Here is a 26010-nt window from a genome sequence, read left to right as displayed (position 1 = left end):
TAAAGGTCATGAAATATATACACCACATTGTCAGCAGTTTTTACTCTCAGGAAAAAAAGGGGAAGGGATGTAGGGGCCTTTCGGTACCACCACAGTTCTCTTTTCAGTATTTCAGTTAAATATACTTGGAATTTAAAAGTTTATTTAAGTCCTAAGTAAAATGGACGATGCCTCCACAAGACAGAATGCTATACTGGTCATTAAAAATCATGCCAGGGGAGAGAGAATACTGTAGAAAAACGTGTAATAAGCCGAATGGAAAATGGAGGTCTCCACACAGTAAACAGGCACAGAGTGCTCGCTGGTTTTTATGACAGACGTAATACACACTGATGAAAAGAACAGAAAATAGATGTTAAAGTGTTAATTATTATCTCTGAGTAGTGGGACCAGGATAGACACTTTTGTCCCTTTTTTCAGACTTATTATATTAAATACACATTATTTTTCATCTGAAAAAAGCATTTTTAGATGTCTAGTACCGCACATTGAAAAAATTACACTAGTACTTACAGAAATAACTAGGAGACACGGCAGCAGTGTCACACAGTGTAGAACGGACGATCCTGAATAACACCGCGCAGTTACATAACGACCCACAAAGTGAGAGCACCTGCTGTCATAGGGCGTAGCCCCCTTCTATTTGTCAGTTGTGTCTTCAGGGCTGAGGCAGTTCTGAGCACGGCCAGTGTCAGTGCTGGTGTCTGGATGGATGCCACTGGAGGTGAGGGCACCTGCAAGCCAAGAGGAAGAACAGAAATCATCCTCTGCTTTTTCTGTCTTGTTTCTTTGTTACTTTTGAAGAGAGGTGTAAATAAGATAAACTAAATCTTCCCTACTAAAATTTCAGTAATGAAACCGTTTTTAAAGTGTTCACAACTTATATTCTGCCTATAACTGTCTTTTCAACAAAGCATCATATTTCTTAAAAGTTAATTAACTCAGTTAATTAACTACCTGTTGAAACCTATTAAAGAACATGAATTGCACTATGTAAAATCACCACGCCTGCAGTGACTGGCACAGCTGTTTTGATAGCAGTGCAGTCAGCCCCCACCATCCCGTGTCCCTGAGCTCCTGATGCTGCTAAGAGAGCAGGCTGCCACCTCAGATGGAGAGAAACGGTGAAAGCGTTTTCTGAAATCTACAGCACTGACAAAACATAACTGACAAATCCCAGGCTCCTTTGAGGCTGTCATTTTCTGTTTCTGGCCTACACCCGTCAACGAGCAGAACCACCCCATTCCCGAGCCATGGGACTCACGTGGGAAGCAGTTTTGGAGAAATTTCCAGGTATAGAATGTAACCAACTATACATAGAACTCTGAAAAAAGAAAAGATGCAATACTCTGATTTTGGAAGAAACTCAAAATATTCTCCTAAGCCTTAGTAGCTGGAAAGGCTGGGCATCTCCTAAGCCACTTATTTATTTCACAGCCAGTGAGCATCTCCCACAAACCCTGTTTCCCTGTGTCTGCTGGCAGCCTCAGGCACACTGTTGCTGTCGATCTTATAAGTCACAGGGCTGAGGCGTGTGTCTCACGCCTGCAACTCTCACACAGGCTCGCCTCCTAGCCTCACTGTCTGAACTTGGCCCCATTTTCTCACCTGTTTATTTGGTATCTGTTCTTCTGTAAGCTGCCTGAAATGCTTTTTGGAACAAGTCAGAAGAATCAGTGGGTAGAGAAATGGACAGATGGACAGGTGAGTGTTGGGGAGACAGAGTGACTCCAAGAAAAGGGGAACAAAGAAAATTTCCTATGCAGAACCCTCTTCTAGTCAGGGAAGAAAACCACCACGGAGAAGTGTGAAGAGGCAGGTGTCTTAGGACTGTTTCCTGGATTCCATGAAAAGTCACACCAAGAGATGAGAGGGTAGAACTATAAATAATAAAAGAAAAAAGCATGCATGCTTGAAAAATATATCTACAATATGTACTTTCTAAAGAATAGATTCAAATCAGCATGGCCCAATAACACAATCCTTGGGTATTTACAGAAGTGAGAATCCCATCTCCAAACCACAAGGCATCCCTTCGGAGCACTAAGAGTCTACACGGGACGGTCATAAAGCTGTCACCGCAAAAGCGATGCTATCCTGCCCTTACGAGGAATGAGCAGCTGTGCTCGGGCTGCCCACGTGCGCCATTTACACCCCACAGCACCTCTACGGGAGAGGGACGCCTAGCGAGCCCCATCTCTGCAGGACAGAAAACAAGTCTGGGAGAGGCTAAGCCGACCTACCAGTTCTCCATCTCACAGGACTGGTCACTCCAGAGCAGGACTCGAACTCGGACCCACGTTTGTAACCGCAGTACTACCGTGATTTGTGTGCTTTTTGTGTGTATAATACATTTCTTTCCGGCATGAAAGGATATTTAACAAATGTTCGGTTGTCTTGTCTATCTCATTAGCTCACAATCTTTATATTTTTGAATTGTACTCTTTTCCCCTTGAGAAAGGAACGGAAAGAGCGGGGGTCAGAATGAGATGGGGCTCCATTCTTTATCTGTTACCTCATCTCATCCAGTCCCCAACCAGGGAGAAGGAGCAAATGTTCTCTTCATCTTTAAAGAGAGAGCTCCACTGATGGTGACTTACTCATCTACAAAACCAAGTCTGGGGGAAGGGCACCGACAGCAACCAGAGAAGTATCACCCGTAGGAAGGAGAAAAGAGCTCAGGGGAGGGCTCAGGGGGTCAGCCTGATTTAATTTCAATGGATAGTATAATACCACAGACTAAAAATACTAGCATGCAGTGAATTTGCTATTTCTTGGCATCTAGCAAGCTTTCATAGCCCGCATGAAACATTATCATGAACTAGTTAAAGGAAGAGTCCACACTCAGGGAAAATCAATGCCACAGGCAGGCTGAAACCCAGGCTGGAGGAAAGGAAGAGAAAAGGCATAGTTAAGAAGAGGGGAAAGTCTGGGAAAAAGACATCATCACAAGGACTCTCCAGCATCATCCAGCTATCATATAATCATTCATTCAAGAGAGAGTTACTTAGGTCCTATTTTGTGCAAGATTTTACACAGGGCAAAGCAAGAGTGCAGCGTCCTTGGTGGCAGCAAGTGGCGGGGCTATAATACAATTCTGATCCTGGTACCTTGCACACTTGTACTCTGTATAAAGGCAAAAAAATAAGGTAAAATAATACTATGTAAACTCTACGCATTGTTGAAAAAAATTAAAGAAGACCTAAATACCTGGACAGACACACCACGCCCATTCCTGGATCAGATGACAGCGCTCTTGGGATGGCAGTGCTCCCCAGAGCGATCTGTATACTCAATGTGGTCTCGATCACAATCCCAGCGGGCTCCTCTGCAGTAACTGACTAGCTGCTGCTACTATTCATATGGGAATTCGAGGGACTCAGTAACCAAAACGTACTTGAAAAAAAGAAAAAAATGAGAGGACTTGTAATTCTCAATTTCAAACCTTACAAGTGTATCTCCAGGTGAGATTAGAGGCCATTTTTAAGTTATTACTGGGTTTATCCTTATTTTCAAAATTCTCTACAATGAATATACCTGTTAGAATAAGAAAAATAAAAAGTAAGGTATCTTGTGAAACATGCACAGTGATTCATTCATTGGGAAAAAAATTATTTTAACTATAAAGAGGTAAACAAATATCTAGAGAAAAAGGACTACTTAAAAACAAGTGTGCATTTACAATTTTCATAAACTGAAAACTGAAAAGCACAAAAACATCAAGTTTCTAGGGAGACTAGTGAAACATATTAATAGTTATTTTCAAAAATTCTAATTGAACAATGAAAACTCAAGAAAGGGAAAATTGTGATTGACACCCAAGTGCAAACACATGGAGAGCAAACGCCTAGAAATCACAGTTCCTTTAAATCTGCTTCTAACTCAATAGGAGAGGAAATTCCTCACTTAGGGGACAGTGGAATCCCATACATAAGACAGGATACACAGTACAAACTGCAGTAGTATCGGGAGTGAAATTCTTAGAATTCTAATGTTACAACATTGCTGAAAAACTATAAAAACACTGACAGACAGATTAAAACACACAGTCATATATATTATATAGAAACATATGAAGTCTGCTCCCATGTTGCATAGAAATACAAACATATTTGTTCATTTATAGGCACTGATTACTTTATCCCAGATAGAATATTTCAACTAAAACAAAAAATCAATAATACACTCCTCTTGTCAAATCTACTTGATAAGTTACTCTGCTATGTAACCATAATGTGTTTAAGATAGATCTAAAATTAGTGAAAAATCTTTGTATGGTTTCTTGAATTGTTCTCAAAATTCCAAGCTTAATTTTAAAATAGATCTGAGCAGTATTTCTATATTATCTTTTCCCTCGTGAAATGAACAACTCAGTCTGTTGTCAAAATTCTGTCCTTACAATGATTCACGAGCACCGTTTCCTAACAAAACTGCTGAACAGCAAGGCACTATCCAGACACTGTGACCAAATAAATGAAACACAAGGAAGACAGTGACCCTATCCTGGAGGGCTTATAATCTGTGTCAACAGCGGGTTTTTATTTGATTGTTTTGATTGGGTAGCAAAATAAAATCAATCAAGTACTTTCTGCTTTTAGCATTCTGTAAGTCATGACTGTTTTTAGTGTCATGAGAAGGAAAGACTTAAGCATGACTTGATTAGGTCAACTAGCAACAATCATCACTGGAGAGTGAGTAATAAAGAAGTTAACTGATAGAAATGCTTCTGCCTACATGAGACCTAAAATAAATCTACACTGATATCCGAAAGGAAAATGAGGAGATGAGGTCCCCAATGAGAAAACAAACTAACAAGGAATCAAAAAAGGAAAGACGTTTTCATTAATGATTCCAGGCAGTAGTGGAGCATGGTGGTGAGGATCACAGATGTTTGGGACGAACATGAGTGCCTGAACTCCCACAGCACTAGGTAGCTGTGAAACTGATATTTCAGAGAAATTTTCTGCATCTCAGTCTTCTATCCATACACTGGGGACAACAACCGCACCCATCTCCTAGAACGGTCCTACGAATTAAGTTATTTTATATATAAAATTTTAAATAAAATACCTCAGATTTTAAATAATACCCCAAAAGCACAAGGAACAAAGAAAACAGAGATAAATTGGAGTTCATCAAAATTTAAAACTTTGCTTCAAAGGGCACCATCCAGAAAGTGAAAAAACAACACACAGGAGAAATTTTTTTCAAATCATTTATCTGATAAGGAATTTGTATCTATAAAAAAAAAAAAGTACCTCCTACAACTCAACAATAAAAAGGCAACTCAATTAAAAGGTGAATAAAGGATCTGAAATGGTATTTTTCAAGGAAAATATACAAATGGCCAATAAGCACAAAGAAACGATGTTCAATATCTTTAGCTGTAAGGGAAATCAAGTCAAAATCACTAGGAGAAACCGCTTCACACTCACAACAATAGGTTATAATAAAAAAAAAGAGTAACAAGCACTAATAATGACACAGAGGAAGCGGAGCGCGCAGCCCTTGCTGGTGAGGACGTAACACAGCATGGCCACTTTGGAAAACAGTCTGGCAGGTCCTCAGAGAGTTGAACATTTGGTTTCTGAATGACCCAGCAACTCTGCTGTCTGGGCACAGACGTAAGAGAACTGAAAACAAATGTCCACATAAAAACTCCTACAGGAATATTCATGGCGACACTACTCATCACAGCCAAAAAGCAGAAACAACCCAATTGCCTATCACCTGATGAATGGGTAAACAGTGGGGCCCAGCCATACAGTGGAATATTATTCAGCAATAGCAAAGCATAGAGTACTGACCCAGGCCACAACGTGGACAAACTTTGATAACGTTACTCAGTGTGAAATAAGTCAGTCACAATAGACGGTTCCACTTATATGAAGTTACTCGATTTAAATGAAATGTCCAGCACAGGCAAATCCAAAGAGAGAGAAGAGTGGCTCCTTGGGGCTGGGGGAGGATGGTGAAGATGGGAATGACTGCTTATGCATACGGGGCTTCCTGTTGGGGGAATGAAAATATTCTAAGATTAAATGGGATGCACAATTCTGGGCATAGAGTAAAAACGACTGTATATTTAAATGGGTGAATTGTATTAAAACTGGTAAGAAAAAAAGCACCTCGGGCCAGTACCTTCCCTAGTAAATGCAAATTGCTAAGTTTTATTAGAGGAAGAAGAAACTGCCCTCAGCATGAAAGTAGGAGATCAGCAAATGTGAGTTAACCGAAATTGGACAAGAGCATTTCACTTGAAACAGTTGCTGAGTGTACACGAAATATTCAGAAATAGGAAAATCTGTTTCACATCAGGAAGAAGCATTCTGCTTCAAATGCAGATCAAGGATTCGGCAAGCCCAGCTGCTACAAATGACCAGAGAAGAAACCTGGTTCTTAAAACAAGCACCAGAGCCAACAAGGAAATGGTGGTGAGGAAAGCAGGCGGCCGAATATCTGGAACAGTTTGCTACAAATAATTTCTCCACTGAAAATTTAAAAATAAAATGAAAGTGATAAAATGCTCTGTTGACCTCACGTGAATGGGCTTCCTTCGGTGCTTGACTGTTCTGTAACCCCGATTGAGAGACTCAGGAGAATCAGCATGTCTCCTGGGAGTCCCCAAAGGACTGCCCACCAGCACGCTGACCACCATCACATCTGCCAGGGTTGAATTGCAGAGAAGAGACCAACTTCTTAAAGGCACAGGAAATGTTGACAAGGGAAGAAAAAGCTGCAGTCAGTCCTGGGACAGAGGCCCTCTGAGCAGAGGCCAGAAGGCTGCAGGTGAACTGCAGTGGCCGTGGGACAGGAAGGGACCATGGGGGAGCATATCTCAATTCTCTCCTCTCTCTCCATCGGGTAGGAGAGATAAACCTGCATCCTTCTCACCTGGAACTGTGGGTTGGATGGCAGAAGTCTTACCGACATGGAATGATTATTCAAGTCTCTGTGGAAAAAGTCAATAAATCGAGAGGGAGTAGGGAGCCAACTCCACGAGCCTCTCAATTGCACCCTTATTTATTGTGTATAATCAAAGGAAAAATTCATTAACAGTTGTGTGATAGTAATAGGAACTTCGGGAAAGACAGTATGAAGCAGAGATTGTAGAATACACAATGAGTACAATGGATTAGTGTATCTTTAGGGAAGTCATGGGGTGAGGGGAGCAAGATACATTTTTAGACATGTGAATTACAAAGCAGAACACCAGACCAGCCAGGTCCTTGTTCTGTGGATCATAGACTATCTAACAGCACACAAACTCAGCGTTTATAGCTGAGGGCCTCGTTCCTTGCTTTGCAACCAGCAGAGTGCTATCTAAAAGCTCAACTATGCAAGCAAAGCATTGTCTCTGCTTTTTAATGCAAGGAGACTGGAGTGAGGATGTACAGGCACTTGCTTGCAAAGCAGTTTTTAAGCATATATTTTTCTTCTTAAAGTTCACAGGAGGCTGGAGTGTGTTACAATTTGTTAAACCAATCATGGGGTCCCACATGGAACCATTATGGAGGACACCCTAGGATGACAAATCCTGCCTCTGGGTCGTTTCCTGCCATCTTCAGCCACTCTAGCAGGGTCTAGGCACATCCGTGAATAACGATCCTACAGAACTACCCACACTCTTAACTCCTGGTGCTTGAAACTGAATTTTAGCTCTACACAACTTACCATAGAAAAGTTTCAGAAATAAAAGATATAATATTCCTTTTATATCTCATCATATTACTGATTTTTCTGATTGCTCTAAGTTGCTTCTACTTGGTAAAGCACATAATTCTGCAGGTGAATTCAGTAATTTCCATTGGGCATATCTAGTCATTTTGGGCTCTCTAACTTCTATTGGTCAAATACCGATACACTTAATTGATTTCTTTGTTTATCAATTTCAGCCGGGAGGAGAGGGAGTGTCACTCTTTTCCTCAGCCCACCCTCAACCCTTTTCTCATCAACTCAGGCATCCTGAAAACAAAACAAAGGATTTGTTTCCCTTCTACTCTTTCCACAAAACCAACAGGAAATATCAGCCTGGAGAAAGAATTCAACACAAATGTTAAAACAAAAATCTATAAACCTGGAGCAACTCCATCTCCGAATCATGATACACAATGACATGAGAGTAAGTGTGTCAGGTACAAAGCATGCGTGAGCCTGGCCACCTGATTTCTATTCTTCAAAGGAAGGAAGGTTTTCATATTTTTTATTATCATACTTTGTCATTGTTTCTGATTATGCCAAAAAATAGTTTATGAAAGAATTATGCACTGCAATAACAGATTACTATTGTATCAATTATAGAAGGCATTCAGAGGGGATAGGAAAAGCCACCTCTGTAAAAAATGCAAAATTTCTTCCCCTGTTAAGAACACGTATACAAAATGCAACAGAGAATTCAAATTCTTGTGGAGAGGAGCAAAAGCCACAGAACCAAAGCAAAGTCAATAGAATGAGTTAATACAGAATTCACTGGACAAACATGCTCAATGCATTCAAATAATTTTAAAGGCACACTGCAAACCATTCACTTAATGATCTGCAGGCTAGAGGAAGCATTTCCCGCTTTAACAGACAACAGAAATCAATAGGGTGCCCCAACAAATAAGGACCAAAGAACAATCAGGTTTTTAACAGCTCTGATAAATCAGCATGTTCTAAAGATCAAAATCCAGAAATTTTAAACATTCATTCACACCACAATGAAACAAGCACTTAAAAAAAAAAAAAAAAAAGAAACTAAGCACATTGATCATGTACATAGAACAATGAGGACTTCATGTACCGCTGGAAGAACAGGCTATAGCCTTTTACTTGAAAAATAAAACTACTTTTAATGATAACTGCTAAAACACATTTCATCATTCATGTTGCCTTGAAAAATCTGAGGCACTTGTATCTGATCAGAAAAGCAATTCTGGGTAATAGTAGGTTACAATTCAGTGCCAGTTTGCTTTAGAAGAAAAGAGAAAAAACAGCTACTGTTTCTCATATTCTGCACAAAGTGTGAAGTGCCTCCCTGCCTCTTTCTCCTCCCGTTTTCTGAGCTCATGCTCCCCAACCCTTCTGAAACAAGTATGAGAAACTCTTATTCCCACCAATATGCAAAATGACAAAAGAATATCAATTTATTTGTGTAAATATATGCCTATACCTTGAACTGTAGGAGAAAGGTATCAGAAGTCCATATGAAACTTATTTCTAGATTCCTGAAATCACACACACAAACGTTCACACAGACACAGACACATACCCCCTGGATTACTGGGCACTTCACAAGTTTAGGAATTCCAACTTCTAGAAGATAACTTTGTAGTTAGTTTAAAATACAAATCTGTCAGCTTTTGAAAGCCTTGATCATCTGCTAAACCATCCAAATATCAAAGAGATCCAATTAGCTTTCTCTGTAGAATGTAATTTCACTTGATGGCAAAACAGACCCTAAGAAGTACTGGATCAAAGATTAGTGTTTATCACTACCTATGATCGTTTTTAAGCACATTAACAGATTCAGAAATGTATGTCTCAACAACATTTATTCTTATTGAAAAAGCATACGTGTTCAACTCTCTATACAGTGACTAGGTCCCATGATGGTGTTTAAGAGCTATTTTGTGTATTGAAATATTTATTTTCAAGTGCAGACAAGGAGGGTGTGTATTACTCAGTTGTAGAGCACCTGCTTAGCATGAACAATGTCCTGGATTCAGTCCCCAGTACCTCAAAAAAAATAAATAAAAATAAGTGCATATTTAAAAATAAGAATAAAGTTATATAAAAAAAAAAGCAGACTAAAAAGCACTGCAATCTATGTGCTACAATTATACTAAAAAAAAGTGTTTCTTTCAAATATTGACTATATGCCAATCACAGAGACAATCACAAATCACACCTGAACCATCACGTGTGATTCTCAACAACCCTAAGTAGACACGGATGAGAAACCCGGCACTGAGGATGAGGAGACGGAGCTCGGAAAATCAGGGGACTCTGACCGTCCTGCTCCCCGTGACACCACGTCAACCCAGGGCAAGCTCTGACAGACCTGCTCTGAGGGGACACCCTGCTGCATGGAACCTTGGGGCATTGGGGAGTCCCAGAAAACACTAAAAATTGTTCAGTGAAAAACCAGCTCAAATATATTACACTTTGCCACATCCTTTAAAAAGGGAAAATGACTGAGACCTTTTTGATGCCTCCGTGTCCTTTCTGCCATCATCAATTATTTGCCCTCTCAGGGTGACCAGTGATGAACTGGACCCCATATGAAATGCACTCAGATGGAAGAGCTTTTAAAGTTATTTTAAGAAGTTTGTAAGACCCTGTCTATGCCTCACACAGGTGGTCATCCATCACTTCTCACCGGTGTGGACGTACCACCTGAAATCACTCCTTTCTGCTTTTTAAAATCCCTTCATCTAATCCAGGCTTTTCAACAGCAAAGAAGCACCTCAACCACAGACACTGGACAGCTTTTCACCAAACGGACTCGAACAGCCCATTGGACTATCTGGAAACCCTTTTCTTCTATTAAAACCACTTCCAGGTACTTCATCATTTTCTGATTGGTGGACTTGGCCTCTGACTGGCCTACTCAGAGAGCTCCCAGCCTCACATGCGGGGGTGGGAGAGGACCCTGCTGTTGGGGGAAATCAGTGAGGAAGGCGGACATACTCCCGCCAGGTCTGCAAGGGTAGAATTGCCACAACGTGCTCAGAAATTATACCGTCATCACCCCTGGGCTCCCATGGACTTGTTTCACATTAACCAAACTCATGACACACTGATGAAAGAAAACCAGAAACTTAACTTATTAATGTAACAGAAGACGTGAAACTATGAACCAGACTGAAATATCAGAGTTCAACCATGAGTACATTTTCTCAATGGCCTAATCACGGGGAGGCAGTCACATGGCAAGCATGGACAGAAACAGAGCAGGAAGGGTTTCTAGATTAACTCAATGGACTAAATTTCTGTTATAAGAACTGATCTACTGCCTGGAAAACAAATAACGCCAATCACGATGCACTCTCTGTGGACAGTGGCCAAGACATGACTATGAGCATCTGTGTAACTCTCCTTTCCCTGTCCTTTCTGGGCTAACATATGCACAGAGGTACAAAGATTCAGGGATGCAGATAACTCTAAACACCCAAAGCCCATCTCTGGGAGCCTCAAACCAGTAAGCCAGGGTTTAAATACCAGCTCTGCCACTTACTATTTCTGTGATTTTGGCCAACTTACCCTCTGTGTGCCTCAATTCCCACACTGTAAAACTGGGATAACAATCAAACTTTCCTTACTCGCTTGTTGAGAAGATTGAAGGATTCATTTCTGTAAAACTCTCAGAAAAGAATGTAGCACATTTTGGGTGTTCAACAAATGTCAACTTAATATCAAAATGATTTACAAGTCTCCCTTCTAATCATCTTATGTGTTTCCTGGCTAGTCTAAGTCCCAAAGAAAATCCTTATATCTCCTTTTATAAACTCTTGGGGAGGACCCTTCTCTTCCATCCCACCACCTGTTTAAACCGAGGGAGGGAATGCCTCCTAACCACTCCTCTGGGCGATGGAGAGTGCTTCTCCATTCACACCCCTGGCCCCTGGCCAACAGCTAGCCCTCGTCACACTAACAGAGTGAGGTGTGAGTCCGGGGAGACAAGCAGGGCATTTGAAACCCTTCCTTTCCCTCCAGTGTTGATCACCATTGGGAAGCACTTGGGATGCTCGGCTCCATGGCAGGACAGCCTTGTGCATGAACGGGCAGGTCCTCTCAAGGGAAGGCTCGCTATGTCACAGAGCTACATGGGACAGGGTGAGTCTCTAATTCTGGGACACAGTATCATGACACGCATTTTCCCACAGCCCTGAAGTTCATGGAGAACGTGGCTTCATCAGTAACAAATAAGACATTTATCGCCTGCCTACTCTTTTGTGTCATCTCTCAGTTGGCTGCTGGAGACAACATGTGTATAAGTATTGGATCCCTTTAAGCCCCAAAATATATGAAGTAACAAAGAATTCTGTGGCTTAACGTTGGTTCAGGGCGACTGTGTAACAGTTCTGACTCTGCTGATGCTTAATTATGGGTATAGGAACTAAGGAACCTCCTCAAATATCTTTCAGCATAAAACCAGCTTTTCTTATTTTCCTGTTTCTTAGTAATTGCCAAAGACTCTCAAATGATGGCTTCACACAAAAAAGCAGCTAAAGTTTATGAGCCCTCTTGACATACCCACTGTGGTAAACACTTTACATAATTTCTAATTCTCACAATTCTACAAAGCAGATATGAATGTCCCCATCTCACAGACGAGGGAAATACTCAGAGCAAACTGACTCAGGCTCACATGGCTCAGTGGCAGCAGGTGCACGCAAACCCAACTCAAAATTCTACACCCCTTCGTATATGTACCAAACCTCCTACCACCAATTAACACACAGCGGCGGAGTCAATACTCAGGGAACTCAATACACTTTTCAGCTTTAAGGTGCTCCAGAGGCCCCTTCTAGCTGTTTTATAAAATCCCGGCTCACTGACTTCTAACACTGGAAGAAAAGACCGATTTTGCCATTGTTTGCACAGCAAGTCTGAAATGTTCACAGCGAGATGACAGAATAAGTCTAAGACATAAGCAGAATAATTTTTCCAGGTAGACAGACATAATGGACATTGTGCTATTCTGAAGCACTAAGCAACGGAATCAAAACAAAATAACATTTGTTAAGCCTTCTTTTGCAAAAGGAATATTAAGACTGTTAGAAGGTGCAACAGCGCCACCTATGGCTAAAATGACCTTCCAGGTTGCCGGGAAAGATGCAACACAAAAATTGCCTGTAGGATCAGAAAAGAGAATCAGATAACTAAAAGCTTATGTAGCACATACTGCACTTTGCTTCGGGGGAAGGGAAGGGTATTCAGTATTTAATCTGATATTGCTAATACTCCTGAATATAAACAAAAGTCATAGGTTCATGGAAACTCATCTTAGAAGAGGAAAGAATCCAGTCCAGCCACTTCATTTTACAGGAGGGGAAACTGAGACATGATTTCTGTCCTGCAATCGGCAGCAAAGCTCTCCCAGGCCTCATGTCTTGCACTGTAGCATAAACCAACAGATCTGTACTAGGCCTATATTCATAAAAGTCACGTTTGTATTTTTCCAACAGTAGGTTATCTAAGTATCTTGCAAAATAATTCTCAAAGAGCCAGGATATCATACAAGATTGATGAAATACAAAAACATTTATTTACATAATAAAACAACATGAGCTTTATTCTATTAAAAAAGTGACTTGTTAAATCAATGTTTTGATATTTTAAACCTGTTAACAGTGCAGGAAAAAAATCAAAATTTTGGTTAATCACAAAAGAGAGAAGCTTACTCCCTGAAAATGATCAATGTGGATTTTACTAAACTTAATGAATCTGGTCAGAATCCCACGAATTTAAATGTCTGTGTGGATGGTTACACGGCAACATGAATTCTGAGTTGTAACAATACATATTCTGTGTAAATAATATTCAAGGTCGTCTGATTAAGGCAATTTAACTAGTCCCTGTCTCACTAGTATGATACAGATTTCATTAAAACTTCATACTACACTAAAAAAAAAAAATGAATCCTTGTTACTTTAAACCATATTCAAATATATCATATATATAAATATTATAAATATTGAATATGCATCAGAAATAAGCGACACTCTTTAGTATTCAGAGTTGATCCTTCTAAAATATCTGTCATTCTGACAGCACATTTTTATTAAGCACCTCTTGGGTTCTTTGTATACAAGGCGTCTAACTCTCACAGTCAGACAAGTTAAACGATATTACTCAAATTTCACAAATAAGGAAATGTACTTAAGCCATGAAAACAACTTACATATTCACCATCAGGAAAGAAAAGAGTAAAGATTTTACTTATAATATTCACTGACAATCTTTTCTTCCATATTAAGACTACATAAAACCAATTCAGTCTTTGTAAGTATTTCTGTCAATAAGGGCCACTAGAGAAAATCAAGTAACATCATTAACAGTGGTTGGACTTTCAAAGCCCAGTTCTCTTTGGCACTATAATTGTTTTTAATGTTTTGTTTTTTGTGCTAACAGACCACTAAATTAAAAAAATTAACTTTTTAAGTAATTACCAGAGAATTAAACATTTGTGAAAATGTACAATTTTAATTTATGACACTCTGTACAACATTCTCACTGGTGTCTCTCCTTTGAAGTCCTCATAAGGCTGAGATCACTAAAATCGGCCATTTATGGAGTCACAGCAGTTCGGGTAACCACTCAACGGGAGGCTGATTAGAGGAGCAATTAAGAATGCATCCTGTGCAGCCTGGGTTCCAGCACCGAGCTAGCCACCGCCAGCTGGGTGTGATTTAGGACAAGCTGCTCCATCTCTCAATCCCTCAGCTGCAAAAAAGGAGACACTGATACCTACCCTCAAACACCTGCTATGAAGTAAAACATGAGGAAAGCATTTTAGTGTTAGATAGGTGTCCACTCAGAGCGAGTTTGGTCATTATGATGATGAGCATGGCTGTTAATAAATTAAGCTAGACCAAAAAGGAGAAATCACCTTAAAGGAGAAACATTTTAATTCAATCAGCATTTCCTTTTGGATGGATTGCAGAATGTTCTATTGATGTTTTTAATAAACCAAGTTTTGTCCATTAATTATAGATTTACAGGTTCATGGACAAGTCTCCAGAAAAATAATTAGAGGCCTCTAACCTCTGAATACTAAGAAAGTAATTGAAAAAAAAAATCATTTGGGAGATTATACCTCATTTGGGAGAGTATGTGCTTAGCATGCATGAGGCCCTCAGTTCAGTCCCCATAAACTCCATTTAAAAATTTTCTTTTTTAAGAAATGGAGAATTAAAGCAAAAAGATGGAGGAATACAGAATTTTTTAGAGACTCATCTCAGATTTAAGATGGGGAGAAAACATCCATTTCTCAGAGGAAATCTTGAGAACTATGTAAACAGGATCTGAGATGTCTAGTCTTCTAACATTATTCATGAATTCATATTACCAAGTCTTAAAACTACCTGATAACCCAGAGAGGTGATACTGATCGTAACACCTGCCAACACGGATCTAGCTCCCGCTAGGGCTGCTCTGTTCTGACATCTCTGCTCCTGAGGCCTGACCAGGCTGAGAGCACTAAATTCGGTCATTCATGAGCATCTCATGTAAGTCCTCCATGTGTGCTTCTAACTCTCCCCTCACCAGCCCCTCTGAGGGAAGCACTGTTATCATCATCCCCACCCGCAGATAAGGCCACTGAGGCACAGAGACTAAACCCTTTCCAGGTCACATTGGCATTAAAGGACGTCTGTATTTCTGCTGTTTTGCTTTTGACAAAGTAATCTGAGGGAGGGAGATTCAAGGGAGACTGTTAAATAGTCAAGTCTGTCAGGTCTTCACCTCAAAGAGCAGATACTATAAATTCCTGATGTAGGATGAGGCTGCCGCCACAAACTGACTCAGCTTGAAATTAATATCCAAGATGAAGCAGCGGATTCACGTAAATATTCACGACTGTCAACTCCGCTCTCGGGTCTGGGCCCTTCACTGCCTGAACGGGGGTGAAATCCCCACCCGTGTCAGGGAGGGAAGCGCAGCTCTTCCGGGACTCACCCAGGATTCACGGGCTGTTTCCCCCCACAGGCTGTCCTCAACGATTAAAAAGCTCTCAAGGTTTTTACACCATGCAAAACTGAAAGACATTTCTGCAGATGGAGCACTTTCTCAGGCTTAAACCTTTTTTGCCTACACTCAGCAAGGGGCAAAAAAAAAAAGAAACATGACTCTACAAAGTCTCTGACCCTAACCACTCACGGGAGTAGAACGGCCACAGCAGCAGATGAGTCTTCTCATTGCACGATGAGAACAAAATAAAGCCGCCCCAACAACAGGCACTCCAAGAGACAGAGCTCAGCAGTCTTCTGCACACTCACAGTTGTGCAGCCCTCACCACCATCTATTGCCTGAACACTTCATTACCCCAGAAGAAACCTCCTGTCACTAACAGTCACTCCCTAATCCCCCTCCACCCAGCCCCTTTCAACCATCACCTACTCTCTGCCTCTGCATGTGCCTTTTCTGGGCATTTCAGATCACTGAAATCAACAATATGTGGCCGTTTGTGTCTGCTTCCTTTCACTTCAAATGCTGTTTTCAAGGCTTGTCCATTTTGAAGTGGTATCAGCATCTCTCTCTCTCTCTTTTTTTTTTTTTTTTTTTTGAAAACGTTAAAGTTTATTAGAAGGTAGTAAGTACTATCAAAAAGAGTACGGTGGAGCATAAGTGATTGGGTTTCAAAGGGAAAAGTGCGGGTTGAACAGTCAGGGAGGAGTTCCCAGAAAAGGTGGCCTTTTTCATTTTCCTCTTTATTTGTTTTTTCTTTTTTATTCACTCTTACATGTGAATAATGTTCCACTACATGGAGATACTACATTCTGTTCTTCCATTCAGCAGCTATTTATGGACGAATTCCGGTAGAATGAGTGTAAGAAGTGACTATCATGGATGGCATTTAAGCAAAGGGCAAGACGTGCTTTCAAAAAACAAGCCAACAAACAGAGGCACAAGGAAATTTATTGCGTTTCTGAGCAAAGAGCATGCTTGCTTCGGCAGGACTACCGTGCAGGGCTGGGGCGGATACTGGCAAGAATCACGGTGAGGGAGTCACCTGAGAAGACTCCCCACTGCAAGCAGCTCAGCCAATTCTCCCTCACCGTGTATTGTTAGAGCCATGTTTCTAGGTTACTCTTATTTCAAGTAATAGTACTTTAACTGCACATCTGATCATCTGCCTCAGACCACATTACCTAGAAGCCACAGAAAATCATTCACTGACCGGAGCAGCTCCAGGACATAACGGTGATGGATCAGGGAGTCCAGCAGCATTCCAGCCTGCAGGCACAAACCCCACATGTGCCCTGGTGATGTCCGGAAAATAAAATGCATGGAAATATCTCATTGCTGGTACACGACATCTGCCCTCAAATTGCCCCAAAATCATGCTGGCAAAGCACTAGTCAAACTTTTCACTCCAAAAAAAAAAAAAAAATGTTAAGAAGGCAAATTTAGGCCCTTCCATTAAAAACCAGCAACCGTCACTGCCAGTATCTGAGCTGGAATTCTCCTGACTTCAAAAACCACCGCGCAGTTACTTTTCAAAAGTGAAAGTCATAAATGTATTCCACGTAGATGATATTACAGTAGGATTTTTCTTTTCAAAATTTCCAGTTGCAACATTAGCACAAGAAAGTTTATGTTTCAGCTTTAAAAAAATCAATTATCCTCCACTTTCTTAATTTTGAACCTATTATTATTTTATAAAGGGAGCTTTGCTGCATATTATAAACCAACTTTTTGGTTTCTGCAAATAAGACCTTTATGACCTCACTATTTCAGAGCAAACTTTAATGATGTTTTGAGAGGTGGGGCCTGGGGCGCTCACTAACAGCTCTTTAAATACTGACAAGTATGTGCTCTTAAGTAATGCAAAGGCTCTAACTCCACACTAGCTCAGAAAGCAAAGAAACTGCACCAAAGACTTACTTTAACATTTTAATATATTCCTATTGTTTTGAATATTAAAGTTCTTAAAAGATATGATTTTTTTTTGAGAAAGCCAACAGCTGTATTAAATTTCCTCTCACCAAGAAAGCAATCTTCATCAAGAATAAAAACCCCTATAGAAATCGAAATGACGGGACGTTTCTAGCTAAGTGAACATGCAGAGCTGAACACAAACCTAAATCCTATCAGATCTCACTCGAACGAGCTCAACAAAGTCCTGGGCTACCCTGGAACTTAGCTCTTCTTTTCCAAAAGTTGGCTGAGCTAAGATCATCACACAAGGCAGGGAAGGAGAGAAGAGGAAAGTCCACCTGGCAGCCTCCATCTGTTTTCTTCCAGCCAAAAGTCGCCTCTAGGTTCGCCCTGCTAACAAGCCCTCCCCATAAGGAAATCCGGCATCCACACTGCCCCTGCCGTCCCCAAGCAGTCCCGACGCCTCTCTCCCAGCCTGTGAATGTTCTTCTAATGAGCCCCCCTGTTGGTGGCACCCTTCCCCTCTTCCCTGCTACACATACACACACACACACAGAGCCACAGCAGTCTTCCCAAATCACAAATTTGATTACATCACCCCCACTTCAAACCCTTCAGAGGCTCCCTGGTGGAATTCTAGCCCCACCCCAGACACTGCTTGCCCAGCCTCACCTCAGTACACAGGTCCCCAGTGACCTCAGGGGCCCCCTGACTTGCTCCTACTTCCCACTTGTCTCCAGGCTCATTTTGACTGTTTCCCAAGGAAGTCTTCCCTCCTTCCAACTACCACAATTTGTTCCTCTATTCCTAGAACATTCTAGGCTAAGTCAACTTCTGACAATGCTAAGCTCACAAGAAGCAAATACATTTTGCTTACTAATGTGGTTACACCCTCTCTCCACTAGACACACAGAAGTGCACGTGTTATGAATAAATGAATGACGGGGTGGGTCTCAAAGGGACAGACATACCTACTCTCACCCGTCCCGACCCTTGTGTCTGTAGAATATCAGAAGAAAAACCAGAATTAACTTTCCTGAGGGTCACTTTCTGATGACACCCTTCACTGACTACTGTGTCAGTTCTAGTAAAACCCAAGCTCTTCCAAAGCCCTCCATCCCGGACTCTCTCCAGTGTCCTCACCAGCAGGGGCACCTTCCACCCTGGACCACACAGGGCACTCTCCCCGTTTCCCCACGCCAAAAGCCTCCAGGCATCTGCCCGGGCTGCACCTGCCACCTGAGCCACATTCTTGACTACTTCTCCTGGCTGACACTCTGTCCTCACAAATGAATGTAAAGTCCATTACTTCCAGGAAGTCCTCTCTGATAATGTCCTTTAGGTCTTGGTTGGGCTTCATCTATACCAGCAGTACATGGTGACCAACTGGGTGTTTGCCCGCTCCTTTGAGACCACGAACTCTTGGGGGCCACGTGGGAAGGAGTGAGAGATTACAAGAGGGGTGCGGGAAGCAAAAAGCAAAAATCACAGCCCAAGTCCCAAATTCAAGGATACTTTCTCAGGAAAAAGTATAAACAATTTCACACGTGTGCAATTTGGCTACTGTTTTTGTGGCTTGTGGACAGCAAGAACTTGGTGTTCTAGTCCAAAACTCAGATTACATGCAAAGAAATGTATATATTCATATCCAAAGGAAACCAGAGCTGCTCAACAACAGTTTGCAGTTAGAATTGAAAGGAACTTTGATAAAGGCAATCTCTCTCTCTCTCTTCCTTCTTTTCTGGCATCATATAATTTTAGAAGTATTTGCGTGACCAAGAGATGGCTACAGCCAGTGATTCTTCACTGGAGTGTTTGGGGCTGAGGAAGACCAGATTACATTCACTGCGTAAATGCAATCACACCAACACACTGATAGGTGCCGTGGTGGTGGAGATGATGTTCCAAAGCAGGCAACCTTATTCTGTAAGAGAACTCTAAATAGAAAGTAAGAAATGCAATGTTCTGTAGTCAATTTCATTTGCTATATGGGTCATTAATTGATAGTATATCTTGTCTAATGAAACCCAAAAATAAATTGTCAACGTCGATTTTCTTCATCTGACCATTTTATGCTAACTTTGGATATTAAACCCTCACTCCATAAGTAAAACTCAGGCCTACGCTGCAGCACAGTTACATCCCGTGGAAGAAAGCCGATCAAGGGAGAACTGGAGAGTTTCCCTTCAGAAGCTGCTAAGTCTGGTTTTGCACCTGTACGTGATTTGCAACCACGTCATCGAGAATGGAGAAAACCTAACAACTGTGGGGCGAAAAGCACTGCGGTGCTTCAGAAAAATCAAAGAACGCTGAGCTTTGTGAAACAGTCCTGAGGCACTTAAATCGTACTTTTTCTGAAAGGCTCCAAAACTGACCCAATTCACCATTCCAGGTTCAACAGGGAGGTACCGGAATTAGTAGAGAAAACATGCCCTTGAAGTCTGACAAGGCCTTGCTTGAATTCTGCTGCAGCATTTACTAGCCACTAAACGGACCAATTCCTTAACCCTCTGAGAAGGCTTCCCGATCTGCAAAAGGGGGCTGCCACCGCCCACCTGGGAGGCATGGATGTGAATTCAACACGCAAGTAGGGCGGCCGACTGGTACCTGACACGGGGCCTGGCTAGTTTCCCTCCGCTGCCCTTCTCCCCCTTTAAACTTGCACTGTTCCCCCGGTAAGGATCAAGACCATGGAACAGAATGCCCGATTTTTCTGTGTATCCCCGGATACATGACTTACCCTTAGGAGGCCAGAAAAACTGCTTCCTCCCCAGTCACTATCAACGTTCTTAAGATTCTGGGTATTTTTAACTCTATTTTCCAGGGAGACTATTCCAGAACTTTCCAAGCACCATTCTCCAGGTTGGCTCCCCTCCCAGCACCCATCCTTTCTCACTTCAGATACTCTGTATGATTGCCTTCTGTTCATGGGAAAGCGAGTCCGGTAGTGTGGGGACTCCCAAGGACTCCCCCCTCCCTCACAGGTGAGTGTGACTACCTTCTGCCCACTCCTCACTCCAACTCCAGCTTCTAAGAAGTCTACCCTCCAGGACCCTGCAGACTCTGCATCTTCCCAAGACACACACATGGCCACGACCCTCCCTTCAGATTTCTTCCTGGCTGGCCCTGCACACCCCCCGGCCCCTTAAAGATAAATGGCATTAGGCTGAAAATCGCAAATGCCGCTGACTGACACACCAAAGCTGCATGGTCTGGGCTTTCCTCCAACCCAGGCAGGGCCCTGCCCCCCCCTCAGCCTCAGTCTGCAGCTCTCGAGATGATCTAATTCACATGCAAGGCTATGAACACCAGCTAAGAATGACGACTCCCAACGTGTATCTATAGTCCGGCTCCTTCACCTGAGCCACAATCTCATAGACACGAGTGCCTCTTTGAAGTCCTAACTTGGATGACAAATGGCATCTTAAAAATGCCTCATGTTCACCATTTACTCTGGATTTCGATTCCTGGCAGGTACCTCCCAGACTCCCCATTTTAGTAACAGCCCCAGCACCCAACTATGTGTTTGAGTTCACATTCAATTTCCAATGTTCCCTCCCCTAATCCCTGCCCTGGAATCAGTCCTATTATTTCCGTCGCTAAGCCCATCTCAAATGTGGTCCTACAGGGACCATGGCCGTAACCCCCCAAGTTCACAGCATGGTACACTGACTAACAGTCCTCCGTAGGGTGCTCCCTGGAGGGGGAGGCATCTCCTGCCGCTGGTCACCTCAGAAGGCACTGGATTCTCACAAAGGAGGCCCAGGAGAAGGGACTCAAGGTTCTCCCGTGGTCTGAGCTTTGAAGGGCCCAAGGTCTGGGGGAGCTCCTAATTAGCAGACACACTTGCCAGTGAGAAGATGAGGATGGAGGAACCCAGGCAAGGCTGTTCTCACTCCAACCCCTGGGCTCTCGGGAGCCACGGGAAAGGCCTGTGTCCAGGGCACAGCCCGGCCATCACAGATCCCAGCCAGCATTAGTCAACACGGACAGCCTAGACTCCATCTAATTGTGACACTTACTTCTGTTCTGTTCCCCACCCAGAATGTGATGGACTCATTCAGTTATTATGGCCTGTCTCAAGCGATACAAATTCAGTGATAAATGAAGTGTCCACATTTGGACCAGAGCATGAAAGGAGAAACAAGGCCTCATGTTCAGCATGATGGTGGTGGCCAAACCCTTCCACCGAGTGAGATGAACCATGATGGGGGTGAGAATCCAAGGTCATAGGTCGGCCAAAACATCTTCCTTCAAGGTTGGCTGGGGTGTTGCAGACTCCCTACCACAAACTAACTACACGGCCGTCAGTGGTGGACATCAGCTGCAACAGACACGGAGTCAGCTATTTATGCCAACATGGGTTAAAAGTAAAGGCCGGGGCAGGGAGGCCTGCACGGCTGCTGAGGCAAAGCACAGACCCGGCTCTGAATGCCCACTGGCTGGAGAAGAGAGGAAGCTACGGTCCCCTTTAGCGGTCGCTGTGTCAACAAGATCCAGGTGAGCCAGCTACTTAGGAGAAGGCCATGTTTTCCTGATACTCAGAAAAACCAGCCTCGTAAAGGGAACACAAGAGTGGCATGGATTTTAGACCCCCCTAAGCCACTTTATGAAGGCAAAGTAAAGTAAATGGCACAGGGATGTTGAATGCAAAAAAAAAAAAAAATTAAATAAGTAAACGGTGACTGCTTCCTCCAACAGAGTCCCCTGCAGCTGCACACCCATGAGCCTGCCACTTTCTCACCAGTGACCGCTGGCCAGGAAGTGCCATCACGCACGTCACACAGTGACAGCCAGGAACCGCGTGGAGAGCACGTTTGTGTAAAAGCAGGAATCGAGCAAGATGCTGCAGAATTTGACTTGACAAGATTAAATACTCCAAGAAAAGAATCCCTCAGCAGCCGCCTAAATCAATTCGCATCTCACTTCTTCAAAACAATCAAACAAATTTAATAAGGGCGCATTTGTCACCAAATATAAGGAGGACCAAACAGGTTCCTCAAAGCAAGGATTTTAACAGGTATCAAACACCAGTGGGTGATGTGCTAACAAAGCAAATATCCCAAAAAATTAGAAAAAAAAAATGACTAGGATAATACATGGATCAAGGCAACTGTTAAGTTTTTGCTCTTTAAAGCGATGAAGACAGTACGGAGGGCAATCTGGATATTTCCAATGCAGGGTGTGCACAGCCCACATTTTCAGACGCAACAACATGCTCACTGGCCAGTACAAGAGAAAAAGAATAAAGAAAAAGGAAAAGAGGAACAAGAGAAAGTTAGAAACACACAAGAACAAAAATGATTTTGACAGCATGTACAAGAATTTATGTGAGTGTGTGAGGCCAGGGATGCTGGGACGGTGAGACCCACACTCACCTCCTGCTCCAGGGAAGGCAGGGGCCTGAGGGGAGCGGCGCTGCCGGGGGACCCCAACGTGATCAGCGCCCCTAACCAATACTCCACCTATATGCGTCTAGGCAGATTTTGAGCTACAAATTGTGGTTGCATTTCAGGCTGGACAGTTTTACTCACTTCCACCAAGAGTAGCAGGAGAGAATTAGGCTGTTCCTGTACCAAAGCATTGTTTAAAAAATTAATGACTGTGGAATAGTAAAAGCAAAAATTGAGTAAAAGTGACTGGAGGAGAATGTGCTTGACCCGAGCTCACTGGCCACGTTATCTCACTGACGTTAAGATGCTGGCTGAGCCCTTATGGTACCAAAACAGACAGACCCACCAGGAGGGAGGTTTAATGCGCTGCTGTATTTTGATGCCCAGAGCCATGCCTGGTACACGAGGTTCTGGGTAAACTATGGTGACAGTGTCAACCACTATGGGCTAAGCACACATCCAGCTACTCTGCCAAATCCCAAGGGCAGACTTCAAAAGGCAAAAACAAGTTGGCATTCTCTGGTGGGTCTGCAGAGTCAGAGCCAAGCAGTTGCTGAGCAAAAATGTCACCAGTGCCTCCTATGACAAAAGAGGAGGCACTGGCCTGGGGCTGGGGCAGGGCTCTAGGCTTCCACTGCTCACCAACCAATCTGTCCAGGGGGAGAACGTGGTCTCTGCGTATGTTGCACCTATGCACCTACCTTGACAGACGCCTGGGGGCTCAGCAGGAGGTGACATGTGAGGTGAACGGAGCCATCCTCGGTGTAGCACAGTGCTGGCAGCTATGCCCTCAGCAGTGCCCAGGCTCCTAAACCTGACACCTCATCTCCAAGGAGCAGAAGGGGAGTGCGGGCATGAAGATCACAGGGCCCTGTGAGGACAAGTACAGGCCATGACATGCCTTGCCCCTTCCTTAAGCCATAGAGTTATGTCCGGGAGGAACAGAAAATTCATCCAGAGCCCGCTAGGCACCTCACACACGTAGGGGACTCGGGTCCCCTGTGCCTATCACTCACAGGGCTGGTCTGGACACTCTTTTTATCAATTCTCTGGCATCTTCTCCTCCAACTTACCAACAACCAGAAAGTAGAATCTGATCTTAGTTAATTTCAAGAATCACAGAGCACCGCCTCCACAGTGGGCCCGGCAGCCGTGCCAGGTCCTCCGACCGTCACCTGTCAGACCGCCATGAGTACTCTCCAGACTCAAGGCCTGAGGCCGTAGGCCGTGGGCACACAGCTTCCCTCACTCTCCCCAGCAAAGGGGGACCACCCCTCGGCAAAGGCATGTCACCCTCTTCTGCACGAAGGACAGCACTATAGATACACGGGGAAACAGAGCAGATGGTGTGGGGGGTAGGCAGCCCAGAAGAGCTCGTGTGTAATTCCGAGACAAAGTGGGGCCGTTGACTTAATCACAGGGACAAAGTGAGGATGAACATTTCCCTGCTCTTTCCCATACTCCGTGATACGCCTTTCCCTGCATAAGGAGTTCATTCGGAGGTCCCTGGCGGTGATTCTGATGTCCTAACATGGCATGCTGGCTGTCTGGCAGGAAGAGAGGGCCTGAGCCGAACAGGTGCTGGGCCTGGGAGGCAGGAGACACCGGCTCCAGCCCCAGCTCAACCAGCGCCTCGTTCTGCCTCTCGGGATTCAGCATCTCATCTACAAGCAAAGGGATGAGACTATCTTAAGACAGGATGCCCAACATAAATGAAATGAGAGCCATGTAAAGAAAGTTTCCCAGTTGCCACATTTAAAACGGTAAACAAAGAAACAAACCAACAAACAAAAAACAAATACTAGAAAATGATTTTAAGAACAAATCTTAACCTACTGTATGTAAAATACTATCATTTTGACATGTAATCAATATAAGAAGTGATAAGATAGTTTACATTCTTTTTACTAGACAAGTCTCAGCGTCTGATGTTCATTTGACCTACAGCAAATCTCAGCTCAGAGCAGCCTCCTCCCCAGCTCTCCTAGCATCAGTGGCTGTGGCTACTCTATTGGACAGCAACTCCAGGGGTCCCACCAGGGTCCTGGCTGAAAAGCTGGAGTAAGTGTCCACAATAACCCTAAAAGGATCTCTCTGAAACAAAGGCGGATTCACTTTTAAATGTCTGTAAACCGGCTGGCTGCACCTCCCTCCACCCTTGGCTACAAGAGAGTCCTCTTCCTTGCTGATCCCTTTCTGGATGTAGGGAAGAAACCCGGCACACAGCCAGGGTGGACTGGCCTCCAGGTAAACTTACCTGCTTTCTGTGTCCAGTCCCATGATGTCCTCCTTCTCAAATGGGATGCAGAGAAGGAGGATCTTGTCCCCAGAATTGTCGGATGCACCGTCCAGCCACTTGGACTTGGGCAAGATGAAGAGTGACTCAGTGAAGTCCTCGATCCTCTTCTCCACCACCCTGCAGTCCTCGTAAATTGAAGGCCACTTCGGTGCGCGGCTGCTCGGCCATCTCCCCATGCAGCAGAAAGTCAAAGAGCTGAGAGTCATAGAGCGTGGTGCCATACAGCTCCTCTGCACGTGGAGCTTTTCGAAGCCTTGGCCGAGAGGCAGTCAGTAATGATGACAAGGCCCAAGACCTTGCGGTAGGTCTGGAAGTCGCTCCACCCATTCTTGGGCGATTAGTGGTGCCTGTAGTGGATACAGTTTGCCCACTGGGAGCCGAACGGACTGATCTGACTCACCAAGGTGATTCACTTATAGATGCAAAAGAAATTCTCCTCTGAGATGATCCCCACGTGTTCGACCCCCACGGGGAAAGTCTGGTGGTCCTCAGCACACTGCACGTAGTCAGGGATGCTCATGTTGCAGGCCCTGACGAGAGGGGAGAGGAGATCGAGGTACATACTGTACTGTGGGCTGCAGGCCCATCTGGGTTGCGGTGACCTGGTGTGTACCAACCAGAAGGCAAGGGAAGCTCAAGTAAATCCGGGGGTACAGTTTGTCCTCAGTCTTCAAATGGCTACCGTAACTTGGATCACATTACCCAGCTTTTGGTCTAGGCTTCCTGCCCTGC

At 43.5% G+C, this 26010-nt stretch overlaps 1 protein-coding gene across 28 annotated transcripts in view; it reads right to left on the bottom strand.

Moving 5' to 3' along the window:
* Window positions 1-26010, bottom strand: part of LOC141577532 (uncharacterized) — a 137951-nt gene that overhangs the window by 31682 nt on the left and 80259 nt on the right. For 22 of the 28 annotated variants that reach the window (XM_074362898.1, XM_074362891.1, XM_074362899.1 and 19 more), the window contains 4 exons: window positions 25237-26006; window positions 3211-3396; window positions 1265-1324; window positions 514-734 (listed from right to left, as the gene is read on the bottom strand). The gene's annotated coding sequence lies outside the window, so the exon portion shown is untranslated. The remainder of the gene's footprint in view (window positions 1-513; window positions 735-1264; window positions 1325-3210; window positions 3397-25236; window positions 26007-26010) is intronic. The other 6 variants (XM_074362893.1, XM_074362892.1, XM_074362895.1 and 3 more) reach the window with 5 other exon arrangements.

The sequence above is a fragment of the Camelus bactrianus genome, chromosome 4 (assembly GCF_048773025.1).
Source record: "Camelus bactrianus isolate YW-2024 breed Bactrian camel chromosome 4, ASM4877302v1, whole genome shotgun sequence".
In the NCBI taxonomy this organism is placed as follows: Eukaryota; Metazoa; Chordata; class Mammalia; order Artiodactyla; family Camelidae; genus Camelus; species Camelus bactrianus.
The sequence above is the reverse complement of the archived record's forward strand: the minus strand, read 5'-3'. Positions and strand labels throughout refer to the sequence as shown.